This window comes from Maniola jurtina, chromosome 16 (assembly GCF_905333055.1).
Source record: "Maniola jurtina chromosome 16, ilManJurt1.1, whole genome shotgun sequence".
NCBI lineage: Eukaryota > Metazoa > Arthropoda > Insecta > Lepidoptera > Nymphalidae > Maniola > Maniola jurtina.
Window position 1 is genome coordinate 12,573,318 of NC_060044.1, and position 16,044 is coordinate 12,589,361.

The 16,044-nt window shown below is 34.6% G+C and overlaps 1 long non-coding RNA gene across 1 annotated transcript; it reads right to left on the reverse strand.

The window, feature by feature from the left end:
- Positions 1-841: 841 nt before the first annotated feature.
- Positions 842-15,254, reverse strand: LOC123873197. The gene is made up of 3 exons (XR_006797633.1): positions 11,076-15,254; positions 7,291-7,297; positions 842-851 (listed from the first exon to the last, which is right to left on the reverse strand). It is a non-coding gene; the product is annotated as an uncharacterized LOC123873197 (long non-coding RNA).
- Positions 15,255-16,044: the final 790 nt, after the last annotated feature.

Here is a 16,044-nt window from a genome sequence, read left to right on the forward strand (position 1 = left end):
TTTATGAACCGATTGACATGAAATAAACACTAAATTTTAAGTGAAGCTTACTACAATATATTAGTGGAAACCGTATCTAAATCGAATGAGCCGTTTCTGATATTAGCGTGCACAAACACACAGACAAACAGACAAACAGACAAACAGACAAAAAAAAATTAATTACAATTTCGGGTTCGGCATCGATATAATAACAACCCCTGCTACTTTTTTTTTATATATTTCCATTGTACAGACACCACTTTTCTACAATTTTATTATATGTATAGATGTCATATTCACATATGAAGCGGTTATAGCCTAATGGTTAAAACTTCAGCCTCATATTCGGGGGGTCCAGAATTCAATCCCGGGCACGCACCTCTAATTTTTTGGAGTTACGGCCTTATTATACTCAAAATGTTATCTATTTACGCACAAAGTTGTCATACATGTGTAAATAAAAAAATTATAACACCCCCGACAAGTGAAAGTTTCAGTAACTAGAAAAGAGCTGATAACTTTCAAACGGCTGACCGATTTTCTTCTATTATAGCTAAGAACACTCTCGATCAAGCCACCTTTCAAACAAAAAAACTAAATTAAAATCGGTTCATTAGTTTAGGAGCTACGATGCCACAGACAGATACACAGATACACACGTCAAACTTATAACACCCCTCTTTTTGGGTCGGGGGTTAAAATAGGAATCTTTCGAGGCTCATAACTTAAAAAACAATATTTTTTCAATGTTTTATACATCAATAAACCTGATAATGACGAAACAAACCAAAATAATATTTAGTTTTGAGCGTATTTTATAATACCAAATAATGTAGTGATCACCATTGTACGTTTGTATGAAGAGAGCACTGAAATGCATCACCTTAACAGTGGTAATTAGCCCTTTACTGCAATCTCACCTGGTGGTAAGTGATGACGCCGTTGCTGCTTCCACGGACTCTGGACAATAGCGAGGTTGTTTTCTTGCTCCACATGACATCATAGCCATCTGTCCACGTCTTGGTGAACATAGCTGTTGCACCACAGAACCGAGGTGTTATTATGATACACACAGGATATAATATTCAGAAGTACATATCCATCAAATAAAACATATTATTATGAAGTGACGTAGACAGCGTATTCGCGTCACGTCGCGTCACGTTACATCCTCTTCACAGCGAGCACGTTATGAAAAATATCAAATAGGCACATTATATCCACTAGCACCTACCCGTCCCCTCCCTGGCGTAATGGTGGGCGCTGTGGTCTTTTTAGTGGGAGGTCCCGGGTTCGATTCCTGGCAGGGGTTTGGAATTTTATAATTTCTAAATTTCTGATCTTGTCTGGTAAGAGGCTTCGGCCGTAGCTAGTTACCACCCTAATGGCAAAGCCGTACCGTACCGTTCCGGCACGATGCCGTGTAGAAACGAAAGGGTTTAATGAAAAACTGTCACACTTACCCCTTCCAGGTTAGTTAGTCCGCTTCCATCTTAGACTGCATAATCACTTACCACCAGGTGAGATTGCAAACAAGGGCTAACTTGTATCTGAATTAAAAAAACTCATTATTACCACTGTTAAAGACCTAGGCGTGTGGCACTCCTATTTATTTCTCAACTCATTTACAAAGAAACTTTAAATTGAAAATGCATATAGTATGCATGTATAGAGTAAGAGAGAGCGCTGTGAGGGGTATATTGGACAGGCGCAGCAAAATTAAGGCACCGTCTCTCGGCAGGTAACTGAAACAATCACTTTGTTGCACCACTGTGCTGCTTTTGAACGGAATTTTTCACGGGCAAGTTAACTTTCTACAAGAGACAAATATTAGAGGCGAAGATTACTTATTTGCCCTATAAATCATTCATTTTAATTCATTTTTAAATTTGACTTTACTTCAAACTCTTTGGATGTTCTGGATTTCGTTTTTTTTTTGTAGTGGAAGCGTATCAAAGGAAATTTTATGAGCTTATATGACCACTGCAGTAGTTATAAGATGAAATAAGGTTTTACATTGCAAAATCAAACGTGATTTACAAATCGATTGTGCTTCTACAGTGTTCAAAAATCCTACAAGAACGAAACATTTAAGTTGTACTTACCATGTATGAAGGTATGTAAGCCATACTTCACAACAGCCTTAATAACTGGCAAGTAGCAAGGAAAGTAGAATTTAATTGTAAAAGCTTGTTATGTAGTCGGTCATAACCATCTTATTTTCTCCTCTTATACACAGTTGGTTGGGAGAACAAAGAATAAAAAGTTTTTTCAAAGGAACTCTTACATCGTCTTACTTTATTTATTTATTTATTTGTACCACAAAGTTGTAACAATAAAAATAAAAAGTAGGCAGGGAAGCACATAACTTACTTTACAACAGCTTTAGTAACAAAATTGTAACCATACTTGGCAGGGAGCAAGTGAAGAAGTAAGTGTAAAAGCTCCGCTGGTAAACGTTTAGAACCGTTCTTATAACTTGCTACGGTCACAAAGTGGTACCTTCCATCATCATCATTATCATCATCATCAGCATGTGGATGTCCACTGTTGGACAATAGGCCTTCCCTATATAGCGCCACCACACCCGGTTCTCAGCCTACCTCATACAGCCACTTCCCGCCAGCCTCTTTATATCGTCGGTCAATGGTGCCGGAGGGCGTCCCACACTACGCTTGCTTAAACGCGGTCTCCACTCAAGAACTTTCCGGCTCCAACGGCCATCGTCTCTACGACAGGCATGGCCTGCCCACTGCCACTTCAGCTTGGTACCTTCCATACTTAATGTAAAAAAATTACATCTTCAATTCAATTACAAGTGAGCATGTACAATAGCAAGTGTAAACGCTCCCTCGCTGTAGCCGTTCTATCTCATCCTCTCATAGTTATTGGGAGCACAAAGAACACAAAGTTGTACTTTCCGTACTTAATGCGAAACTGTTACATTGTCTAACGCAGCGCCCTTTTTACTTTACTTGATTAAAAGGCAGCAACAGGACGTCTACGTACAACTTTCTTAGTATAAACTTGCTCTTTTACGCGGTTTTACTCACTTTATTTTCTTCTTTGAGATCACGAGTAACAGCTTCTTTTAATCAACAAGTCTTCGACTGCGTTCTCATTTAAAGTAACAACTCTTTTATTCGGTAAATCTGAGGTCAAAACTAAATTACAATTAATATAAAAGAAAATTACGAACAAATCAACAAGTGCCCAACAACTAAACAATGTAATAAGCACTTAATTAATTATTAATTAATTAATCGACTAGCGTCAAAGCGCAAATGTTATCATATTAATTGCACTTTACATAGTAAGCAACTAATTATATTATTGGTTTTTATGCACGTTTGATTCACTTAATTAATTCTGGGGAAATAATTAATTTGGGAATTAATTGATTATTAAACATTACAGATTACACAAATCATGTTGTTTAGGGAGTGATTAAGTGCCTAATAATTTAATCAAAGATAAATGTTATATTCCTTTTTAGGGTTTCGTACTCAAAGGGTGGCACGGGACCCTATTACTAAATCTTCGCTGTCCGTTCGTCCGGCTGTCTGTCTGTTTGTCATCGGGTTGTATCTCATGAACCGTAATAGGTAGAGAGTTGAAATTTTCCCACATTTCTATTACCGCTATAATGACAAATAAAAATTCCAAAATTGCTGCCCTGTAAATTGAAAATTTTAAAAAGTATATATTCTTGTACGACGACGGTACGGAACCCTTCGTGTGCGAGTCTAACTCACACTTGACTGGTTTTAGGGTCCTTAGTAAAACAAGGAATCCTGCCAAAAACAATCCAGGTATCTTAAAACAAGAGTGAATAAGCTTTTTGATTACTTCCCATCAGGTGTGATTGCGGTGATGCGTGTGTCTATCCATACTTAATGTTATAGGTAATTAATGTGAAAGTGTATCTGTCTGTCTGTCTGTCTGCTAACTTTTCACGTCCCAACAGCTTAACCGATTTATATGAGGTTCAAAGGTAGCTTGCGTACCGGAAATTTACATGATCAACTTTTATCCCGGAAATCAAAGAGTTCCCATGGGATTTTTAAAACCCTAAATCCACGCGGATGAAGTCGCGGGCATCAACTAGTAGTGAAAAAAAAAAACTCCTGAATTGATCTGGAATCCAACTCAAGACTTGGGGTTACCTAATAATAATATGGAGGCTAAGTCCGTATATTACCTCTCGTCTACGACAAATGGGCCCTCAAGACATAATTAGCCCCCTGGTTACGCTTGCGTGAATTTAGGATTGCCTCCCCATGGAGGATATATACCTACTTACTTGGATATATTGCAATTCTTTAGATATCCAGTAAGATAAGAAATCTATAATATCTATAATACCTCAACTATCATGTTTTTTCCTTTTCTGCTGGAAAATTGTAAAAGGATCATCATCATCAGCATGATCAACCCTTCGCTGGCTCACTACTGATCATGGGTCTCCTCTAAGAATGAGAAGGGTCCACCAAGCTGGCCAAGTCACTTGGCCAAGTCACATCATTTGGCTAAGTGTGGATTGGCAGACTTCACACACCATTGAGAACATTATGGAGAAATCTTAGGTATGCAGGTTCCCTCACGATGTTTTCCGTCACGTTAAACCAAGTGATGTTTAACTGCTTAAAACGCCCACCCTTGAAGGGCTCGGTTGTAATAATATTAAGGAGGGATTATTTATTAATTAGAAGCCATAGGTAGGTACTTTTTTTTACAAAAAAAAATACAAGATCGGCTCAGTCCAGACAAAGGGTAGAAAAAAATATAAACAACAAGATTTTGTACAACAATACAAGGGTCACTTTGAACGTGAGGGTTGATCCAACCCCCTGACATATGGAGAGCCGTGAATAATGAAGTTAACGGTGTGACAGGAAATAATAGTGGTACATTAATCTGGCAACTGCTGTTACAGTGTTATATTGTACGTAATCCAGGAATGACAGACCTTGAAAGTATTTTACCATGGCGGTAATTATTTATTTGACCATTTTTATTGGAACAAACATAGGCACAATAGTGCCTGTCGTGCAGGCACAAATTTTGGGAGTATTTTTGCCTCATATAGATAATTCAGTCCGATTATTTCAAGTAGCTTCACTCTTCAAAAAAAAATACTTTTTTACCATTGTTCTTTTCAATGTAAAACGGTCATTAAAACGAAAAAATGATCTAGGATACCCGACTATAATTTTAAAATATCTACTTATTCAAGTGTCGATAGTTGAACATAATTTTACACTGGCCCTGTAATTTTTCCCCTCGTACCTATGTATTAATAAAATAATGTTTATCTAAAATCAGTCGCTGTAAAGGGTAGTAAAGCGTAGTGGCTCTATCATTATATTAACACCCTACCCTACATTTATTTAATGAGCGCATTATAGGGCGCATTACGCGCGCGATGGATTTTTTACGCCAGCTTTCCGCTTGCGAGCGAAAAAGCGGAAAAACATAATTCAATGCGCATGTGCTTATTATAATAAAGGATTTTATTTAAGCATAAGCGAACCGCTCGTTGAATCGGTGCTTAAGCGTAAAAAAATAATATGTTGCATATTTTTATGAGAAAAAATTTCAATTTGTATAGATAGATTCCTATGCCCCGCGCAAGAATAATTTGAGAAGACTATTATTTGCTTAAAATATTTCAATAATACCTGCTTTTCTGAGTTATGCTTGAAATACTTTATACACATTATTTTATGATGCTAACTAACAGTGCGTATTTTATTTTCGTTAGTGAGGACCAAAACGTTAATTAAACAATTATTTCGATTTCATGTAATTTAAACTCTTATTGAAATTCTTTTTTCTTAATCCGTTGTGGTTACTGGTTAGCGCTTGACTGGAATCTCACCTGGTGGTAAGTGGTGATGCAATCTAATGATGATATGGAATATATGAATAATGATGATGGAAGCGGGCTAACTTGGAAGGCATATGGAAATTTCATAAAACCCGTAAGTAAATAGATCGGTTTCTACTTGGCATCGTATCAGTACGCAAAATCGCTTGTTGGCCCTGCCTTGCCGGTAGGGTGGTAACTAGCCACCCACTAGACTAGACTATAGACAATTTCGTAATCGAACCCGGACCCTCCCTCTTATAAGACCACAACGCTCACTGCGCCAGGGGGGTCGTCAAATTACATTTCGAACAATTTTCTGCTCTTTATTCCACCTGCCCCGATAAGGACTTTTGTAACTGGATTGGTACAGAGAACAAGGACGCAATAATAAAACAACATTTACGTAAACATAAAAAAGTTCAATACAGTTTTTTTTTTGTCGGCACATAATCCACTCCCGGTCGAAGGCTTCTCAACATTGATAAAATTGTATCTAGATCTTTTTCCTTTGTTAACAAGTTTTTGATATCTTTTTTGAAGGCTAGATCAAAGCCAGCCATATAAGTATAGGGCGAACGGAACAGTCCCCTCGTGTCCCCGATCCCGGGGGCATGTCGGTACTAAATTTTTTTATTCTTTTTGAATTATTTTCACTTTTCGATAAGTATGTTTTCTGTAAAATTAAAGTATTTGACACGCTTGCTTCGCACACGCTTATACATTTTCATGATGAAATTCATTTCAAGAGATGAAGTCAGAGTTTGTTAATTTTGAGTCAAAGCTTTACATTTAATAAAACCTTAATCATGGAGGAAAGTACATGAACAAGTGGCTCGTGCAACCTATTTTTTTTTTAAAAGTTTAACTCTAACTTAAACGAACCACGTTATTTTAAGACTATATATAGCCTCTGTAGCCAATTTTACTTAAAAATATTTACCTTACACGCCCGTGTTCAGATTGATATAATATTATGTGTACGAACCTACTTAATCGATCAAGTAATGGCTGTGTATACAAGAGTGATCCTATTAGGGTTCCGTTTTTTAATTCGGAGGTACGGAATTCTAAAAACAACAAGCCAGTTCCAGACTTGAAATTGTTTTTATATCCTCGAATTAGAACTGCGGAACCTTGTGGAGCGGCACATGTTTGAAGGACGTTATATATTTTTACGGCGACTGAAAATGTTATTTACGGGTTGAAAGAGGTGATTTTCAGTTCCCTCCAATATTCTGCAATATTCTGCAGCCGCTTAGGACGTATTTTCATATTGGATTAGACGCCCGATACAAATGGGATGGGAATTCATTTTTGGCAACTTTACCTTGTTGCGGGGACGAAAATATTAATACTGTTATATCTGTTTACTCTTTATTACCTCTAGGTGGTCGTAAACAATTTTATTTTATTATTAGTTACTAGATAATGATGACAGGAAAACTGCTTGCCTGAGAGATCTGCATAATGTTCTCAAAGACGTGTGAAATCTGCCAATCCACACTTGGCCAGTGCACAGTGTGGCGAACTATAAACCATTTTATTTCTAAGTGGAAACCCTTGCTCAGTAGTGGACCGGTTATCATGATGATTAGATGATGCTCGCGACTTATTAGCGTGGATTTTTTTAACCCCCGTTTTTCCGGGAAAAAGTAGCCAATGCCCATTTCCAGGATGCAAGCTATCTCTTTATTAAATAGATAAAGCCCGCGAATTCATCCACGTTGATTAAGTTTTCTTAAATCCCAGAGAAAACCATCTCATACTCTTTGGGATGGTTATCTCTCTACATATCAAAATCGGTTAAACAGATGAGCTATGAAAACTTAGCAGACAGACAAACACTCTTGCGCATTCATAATATTAGTATGTATTTACATTAATAATACCGCGTGGGTTTATCTAAATGCGAATGCGAATTATGTAAAATAAAAGTAAGTTAAATACAAGTGAAACTGAAAAATTAAAACTGATTTTAATATTAAAAACTAAAGCCGAAGATTTTAGGCTGGAGGATCACAATATTATTTAGCCCCATTTTACCTCCCTATCATCAAAATAACGCACCATTTAAACCCATAACAATACTAAGTAACTCGAAGCATGACATTCGGCAATATTACGAGGTGTGAAATAAGGGTGGCCTCTCACAATTCACGATTATACCCCGCCCAGTTAACTTTGACCCCCAGTTGTTATCCAGCCACCGGTTCTGTTTGGTAAAGACAATGAAGTTACAAGAGGGACGGGCCAAGGTTAACTGGTTGATATGTCTTAGTAATACGCGCTAGGGATGTAGCGAATTTTCACATTAGACTAGACTGAAGTCAAACATTAGTTAACCTTAAACTAAATTTTTGAAGTGAAATTTCTTTATTTGGTATATTGGAGGAAAATAATAATAATTAATTAAAAATAATGATGGTTGATATAACGTCATCTTACCACGCCGCCACAGACTTCAACATTTATCCTTTAATTTTGTCTTCTTATTCTTTTAAATCATCCATTTTTAATTTAACAAATCGATATAGGTCTATACGAATAGTAAGTAAATAGATATTTTAAAAATACACCTTTTTACCCGACTACGGCAAAGTCAAAAGGAAGGGTTATGATTTTAGCAGTCTATATGTATTGTATTCCTCTGTTCAATTATAATAGGGTACAAGTCAAGAGCGAATAGGTATCTTCTAGGCAAGCGCGCTCCATCTTAGGCTACATCATCACTTGCCACCAGGTTTGATTGCAGCCAAGTAATTTTCTATTGTTAAGTTTATTTAAAATACTTACCTGCTTATAATACCATCACATTTTGTTTCTATATAAGATAAAGTTATTTTCAATTCCTAAAAATCGGTTTTAATTCCAGTTAGGCATCTCTATTTTATTTGATTACGATTTTTAAATTAACAATTGTACATCACTAGTTCGCACCCTCGTCACGTAAGAGAAGATTAACAAAGATATTATGGAATTCAGAATGATGTACCTATTACCGGCTGTCTACTTGTATATACAAACCTACATACATCTGTCTGGAGGCTCATTGTATAAAGTGCACTTGAATTATTTTGTTTGCCCAGCCAGCTGACATGGAGTCAATAGATAAATGTGTGAAAGATAAATAGGTATAGGGACTTTCAAAAATCTAAATCAAGATCTATTTTCTTTTTTTTTTAACTCAGATACACGTTAGCCCTTAGCTGCAATCTCACCTGGTGGTAAGTGATGGGAGCGGGGTAACACGGACGGGGTATAGCAGTTTTCATTATACCCCTATGGATTCTACACGGCATCATACCGGAACGCCAAATTGCTTGGCGGCACAGCTTTGTCGGTAGGGTGGTGACTAACCACGACCAAAGCGTTGCATCCGACCAGACCCGAAATTTCGAAATTCAAAATTCCAAACCCCTGCCGGGATCGAACCCGGAACCTCCCACTAATAAGAACACAGCGCTTACCACTGCGTCAGACTTATCACAGTTTTTAGGGTTTCGTACCTCAAAAGGAAAAACGGAACCCATAAAGGATCACTTTATTGTCTGTCTGTCTGTCTGTCCGTCCGTCCGTCGCGTCTGTCAAGTTTATCAAAAAGCTGTGTTTAACTTTTAATAATACTAAATGATGCCCATGTCTTCGTCCGCGTGGAGTTTGGTTTTTAAATCCCGAGAAAAATCTTTGATTTTGAAGCATAAAAAGTACCTATTTCCCCTGTATCTATTTCCGGGATGCCCGCCGTCTCTGTACCAAATAGATATTACCCGCGACTTCTTCCAAGTAAAAGTTTATATAAATCTCAAGGAATCTCTTTGATTTTCCGGGACAAAAATATCTCTGTCCGTCCCCGGGATGCAAGATATCTCTATTACTTTCATCAAAATTATCAACTTTTTCGATTATTTCCAGCTCCCGCTAGTTCTATGAACATTCCTAAACCAATATACCAATATCTACGTACCTACTGCAACGCTACCCTTCTGCTGATCTTCAATAAATTTCCCGGGCAGGCTATTTATTGTGGATTTCCATAGAAATCCCGTCGCCTTCCACAAACACCGGCACGTGACGCTGAATGTAGGGAGCAGTGTTTGCTCAGACGACGTAGGCTTATTTCTCTCCAATCCCACGAAAAAGGCTATTGTTGTATATTTCGAATATAACCTTTATTTATCATCATCATCATCATCATCATGATCTAACCATCGTCGGCTCACTACAGAGCACGAGTCTCCTTTCAAAATGAGAAGGGGTTTGGCATAATCTACGTATTCATAATTTTTAAATTTTGTGAGTTCGGTTTTTTAAGTTCCAATTGTTAGGCTATGTTAAGTAAATCCATACTAATATTATAAATGCGAAAGTATGTCTGTCTGTCTACTACCTTTTCACGGCCCAACAGTTTAACCGATTCTGTCGAAATTTGGTACAGGGTTAGCTTATATCCCGGGGACGGACAAAGGCTACTTTTTATCCCGGAAAATCAAACAGTTCCCACGGGATTTTTAAAAACCTAAATCGCTAAACCTAAACCGAAGTCGCGGACATCCTCTAGTAAATAACTATAAGTATTTTTTATTCAATTAAACTTGCAAATTAACAAGTACTTTTGAATCCTCAAACGCATCTACTTGATACTTCACTGTATTGTAAAATGTTCACTCTCAATATTTTACAATAGGCGAAAAACTAGTATTATGACTATGGTACTATACCTACTCTAAATAAAACTAATAAATCATGTGCCACAATGTGCTTTATTGATATAAACCGACGAGCATTGCCCTTAATATTACGTACAGCAGCCAAGCTTTGCCTGTTTCAAGTTACATCGACTATTGACATTACCCAGAAATAACAGAGGACTCTCCGTCACTCGGTCCATACAAACGTAGTTTAGTTCTCATTTAGATATCAACCATTGAAACTCAATTTAATTTTGTAAACACGTTCTAGAAATTTACTTCTATGTCTGTGGTTGGCCAGTATCCGTTAAAAAATAATAAGTTTTAAAATAACGCAGTTTTAAAGATTTGTATGTAAATTTTTGAGACTATAACTTTGAAACTAAATATTTTAACGGAAATTTGGAAAATTATACATCATATCAAAAATCATACATCTTTAGGTAATTCGCGAAACAATCGTGTATTCACGTATAATGTAATCGTATATCGATATCAACAATTTTTTAGCACAACTAACAAACAAACAAAACAAAAAAAAAATGAAGCTATGTCTGCTAACAAAAGTCTCCGATCATCATGTCGGAGGAAAAACTAGAGGACACACACAAAAAAAAAACAATAATGTGGATTTTGACATTGACATTGGCCGGACCTCTTGTGGCGCCCTCTGAGATAAGTTTTGCCTGTGGATCCCAATTAGAATGCTTTTATAAGGATTAGGGTAAAGTTCTTAAAAATACATAGGAACTTAAAGGTTCGTTGTTATTTGGTTAGGTTAGGACTTAAGATTAGATACCCTTTGAAATAGTTCGGTTAAAAGTTAATGATAACTAGATTTTGTTTCAAAACTGTTTGAATTAGATACTTTGTGATAAGTGTCAATTGTCGATATTACCTCCAATGCAAAACTACAAATCAAATTGACAGGGTTAAAACTCGTGCTATCCTATCACAATTTTTGTTACAAAAGGATAAAAAGTTTTAGGTCTGTCAATCTTGTTCGAGTTTTATTTTTAATAAAATTCATACCTTCATAACTTCAGAATTCGTTTATCATTTCAAATTTTTACACGACTTCATGTTAGTAAAAAAAAAATGAAATTTACAATGTAACTTAAAAAAGAACAGTTTACAATAATTACATCGTTTATGTTAGTCCGCATAAAATAAGGGTTTTTTACCACGATATCATACAAAATTTATTTCATATTACACTTCTAATATCATTATAGAATAGGTACATAAAAAATCTCGTCTTAACAATAGGTTTAGTTGATGAAAATGTTATACCTAGTGAGTTATTTGATAAACCAATTATTTATTAGTGCGGTAGAAAACCTATTTAAAATTACACACTAATTAATTTTCCTGGTTTTTCTTACTTTCCATGTGGACTTTTTGATAATGCTCACTGCTCAGCACAATTTTGAACGTTGAACTATCGTTTAAATAAATGAATAATTATTGTTTATATCATAAAAGAAAAAAAATCTGCTCTGATTTCAATAAGTACAGGCTACATTACTTATGCTTCTATGAAGCACAAAATTCTATAAAAAGTGTTATTATCTGTAATATTATAATAAAAATAAAGGCATCGTTCCACCTAAAGCAATAACACGATACGATAGTTCAACCTCCAAAATGAAATAATGGGCATTTTAAAAAGAAAACGTCTATTAAGAAACTACGATGACAAAACGACACACACATATTTATTCAACCTAATATCTACAAAATTACAAACTTAACTGAAACAAAAAGTAACAATGACAGTACAAAGCATCACATAGCCCATCAATATGACAATAAAAAAAAATTACACATTATTACTAAAACATATCAAAATTCCGTACGGATTTACTTAATGTCCCATTTCCTTACGGAATTCGGATACAGTGAGTTAGACTCGCAAAATATTAAATTCTCGCTCATTAACTAGCTTATAGGTACAAGTTCATTGAAAAGGGTATATCTACAATTAAAAAAAATGTCTCAACTTCGGAGAAAAAATCTAGAAAATAAGAATTTGGAACCATTTAGTGTCTAAAAATATAGTAAAAAAATGTAAAGTTCAAACAATTGCAGCTCAGAAACAAAGTTGCAACAAACAATAACTCAAGTTTCTTTACGAGCACAGATTGAATGCAATTGTTTCCATAAACACCAAAAAAAACTTGGTTGAACCACAACAATATGACATTCAAAATCAAATTACGGATCTTCCCAAAATGGTTGTTTTGAAATAGACAGGTCTAAAAGTAGTGCTATCCTAAGGGCATATTTTAAAAGAATTAGCATCATTTTGAAACCTGGTCATCTAAGTTTTGAAAGTATACCACGAAAGAAGGACAACTGTCTATTTTCACTACACTATTCGTAAAAAAAAAGATGGCATAAACTATACTATTCACAATCATACATTTTATATTAAGTTTTCAATACATTTCAATAAGTAGGGAAGTGATTAAAAGTGGTTTTTATACACGATAATTTTTTAGTCGTCTTTTAAAAGCGAACCAGATAAATGTAACCAATGTTACGTTTTTTGTATCAGTTACAAAAAAATTAAATAAAACATTTTAAAAAAATTTGGTGGTCAGAACACTGGTTTTTATTTTGTTTTCTGAAATTATTAGTAGTAGGTATCAAAAATTAAAATTTCATAATTTGTAAATTATAAAATCAAGAACATAAGATTAGTTATTACATCCATCGACACTCTGAGCAATATTTATGTTGGTGATGCGACCTTGAAGTTTTTCTTTTTACCCATCTCAAAATGACCCCCAAATTCGCTTTTGTAAGACAACTAAACAGTCACCGTGTATATATTTTTTCTATTTATAAATGCATAGCATACTGTTGGAAATTTAATACTTGAAATGCTGAGGTTTCATATAAGAATCTCTCTGTAATTTACAAAAATGATTTTCTATAAGCCTGGATTGGAAATTCTGTTCATGAAAATAACAATAAATACTAAACAGAATCAAAAACGGTGGTCCGCAGTGCCTTCTGACTGTTTTTATATAGATAGTAGAATTTATTAAAATCATAAATACATATAAGTAAATACTATATCATAGCGAATGGAAAATAATATTAAATTGAAGACTACATTTTTTCATTTACAACTAACTGCTTATAGTTAAAGGAAAATCTTAAACAATAAAACTATTTGAAGATATTTGGTATTTAGCGGACTGCATCTATACATATAATTAACAATAAGGATGCTATCCAATGAAAACGCAAAGCAATAAGTTGTTACATTATCGCATCGCTTGGAAAAATTATTTATTGTTTTCTCTCTTAGACATATTATAATTAAATATTTATGGCATCTAATCAACCTACTGATGGAAAAACATTATTGCTTTTTTGTACGAAGCTATTACATTTTTTAGAATCATATATTACTTAAAATCTGATGTTATGTGATAAATATTTTTCTACTGCAGTAGGCCTACTTTTAACTTTTAATTAATTATTCTATTTTCAAGTTTTCTGATTTAATATTTAAATTAAATCGTTTTTGATTATGTTATCATGACCTTTGTTAGATACTGATCAAATAAATTTGTTAAATCATTTTTAATTTAATTCTTATAAAGCGTAAATCTTCTTTTCATAAGTCTTGATTTGCATAATAGTTGATAGTAGACCTACTGTTTTCAACTAATAATTATTGATAATTATTATTATCAAGGCACACTTTTGGACATAAAGGAACTTGGTCGGACATGTCAAAATATTTGTTACAATATTACTTATAAATAATATTTTCATCCTATTTCATGAGATAAGTTTTCTTGTTTCTCTACTTCAAAATATATAATAATTAAATGAAGAATTAGTTAATCATTATTGAGATGCTAACAAAATTAATAGCAAAATGTGAAATTGTAATAAAATCTATTCATTATTATTAGTATTTTGTAAGTAATTTTCTTATGAACTACCTATTTATTAGATTTAAAATAAACTTGCGGTGAGGATCTCTAAATTTTTGTTAAGAAAAAACAAAAACTTCCTTTAAGATGACTGAAAATAATAACAAACAAAACAACATGTATAATATTACTTTCATACAAGCAAACTTGCGTGCATGATTTAAGTACGATTGGTAATACATACCTAGTGCAATAAAGTATAAATAATAGGCTTGTAAACATTTTTTTTATAGCTCATAATGGCGTGGACAACTTTATTATAAAAAATAGATCTTAGCGCATTATAGTCAAAACCGTTTTCAAAGTAAAGTTTTTAAAGTTTAGATTTGTTCTATTTTAATTAAGAGTAAGTATAAAAGAACTTAAAAAAAATAACAGCTGATTTGATATGTAATTTCCTCTATAATGTATATATAGCCAATGTGCGATCACATCAAATTATAGCTAACGGTGAAACACAGACTTTATTTACAAAATATTACAATCAAAAACAAAAGCTTTGCGATAGCAAGTTACAGCTAGCAAAGCAGTGGAACGTAAGCTTTATTTCAAATTCAGTTTTTATTTACAAGCGCCAAGTTCTACAAAGTGACGTCATATTAAAACAAATTAAGAGATAGGGAGAGCAGATATCTATCTATCCTGCTCACACAACCATGATAAGAGATGAATGATAATAGGGATGATGACTACTAGTCAAATCAGCGACTTTTTATCAAAGGTCAAAACGCTCATTTAGTATGGGAGCTTATATGAAACTAGTTTTTGCTCGGTGCGCGAGCTGCTAAAGCAGCTCACGTGACGTGGTAAGGTTAACTTTATTATATAAAACCAAATTGATTTATTAAGATACATAATTCACCCCGAAAAACCCCATAAAATGACAGGCATTTCTATTTTTTGTAGAAAATGTAAGTCCGCCATCTTGGATTTGAAAATAAATGTCATTATCAAAATCAGCACCCTGAAAAACCCTGAAAACGATATCCATATTATTTTTTGTAAATTAGGATAATAATTTAGTAGAGTGCGTGGGTGCGCGGACCACTAAAGTGGTCCGCGAGCATGCAGAGTTTGTTTCACCGAGTAGACCTTCGGATCCTGATCATCTTTTGCCATCAAACCACTCTTCCATCTTTTATAGCCTCCGAGATAGACACCGACGAAATTTGTACGGCGGCCATCTTGTTTTTCCAAAAAATTCCACTTTTTCTATCAATCGTTTACTACTTTCTTCAAAGATTGTGAGTTTCAACGAAATCGGTTGGAAAACAAAAGAGTTGCAAAAATCACGTCGGTCGCCATCTTGTTTTTCTGAAATGTCATAATTTTTCCCTACTTGCTTCCACCAGCCAAACACATCTGTCCTACATTATCGTATCGTTTTCCGTCTCTTTCTAGGAGAATGAGACATTCAATATTCGCCATACATTTTCTATGGGGAAAAAAAATCCGCCATTTTGAATTTTTTTTCTATTCATCGAGTAGACCTTCGGACCCTGATCATCTCTTGCCAAGAAACCACACTTCCATCTTTTATACC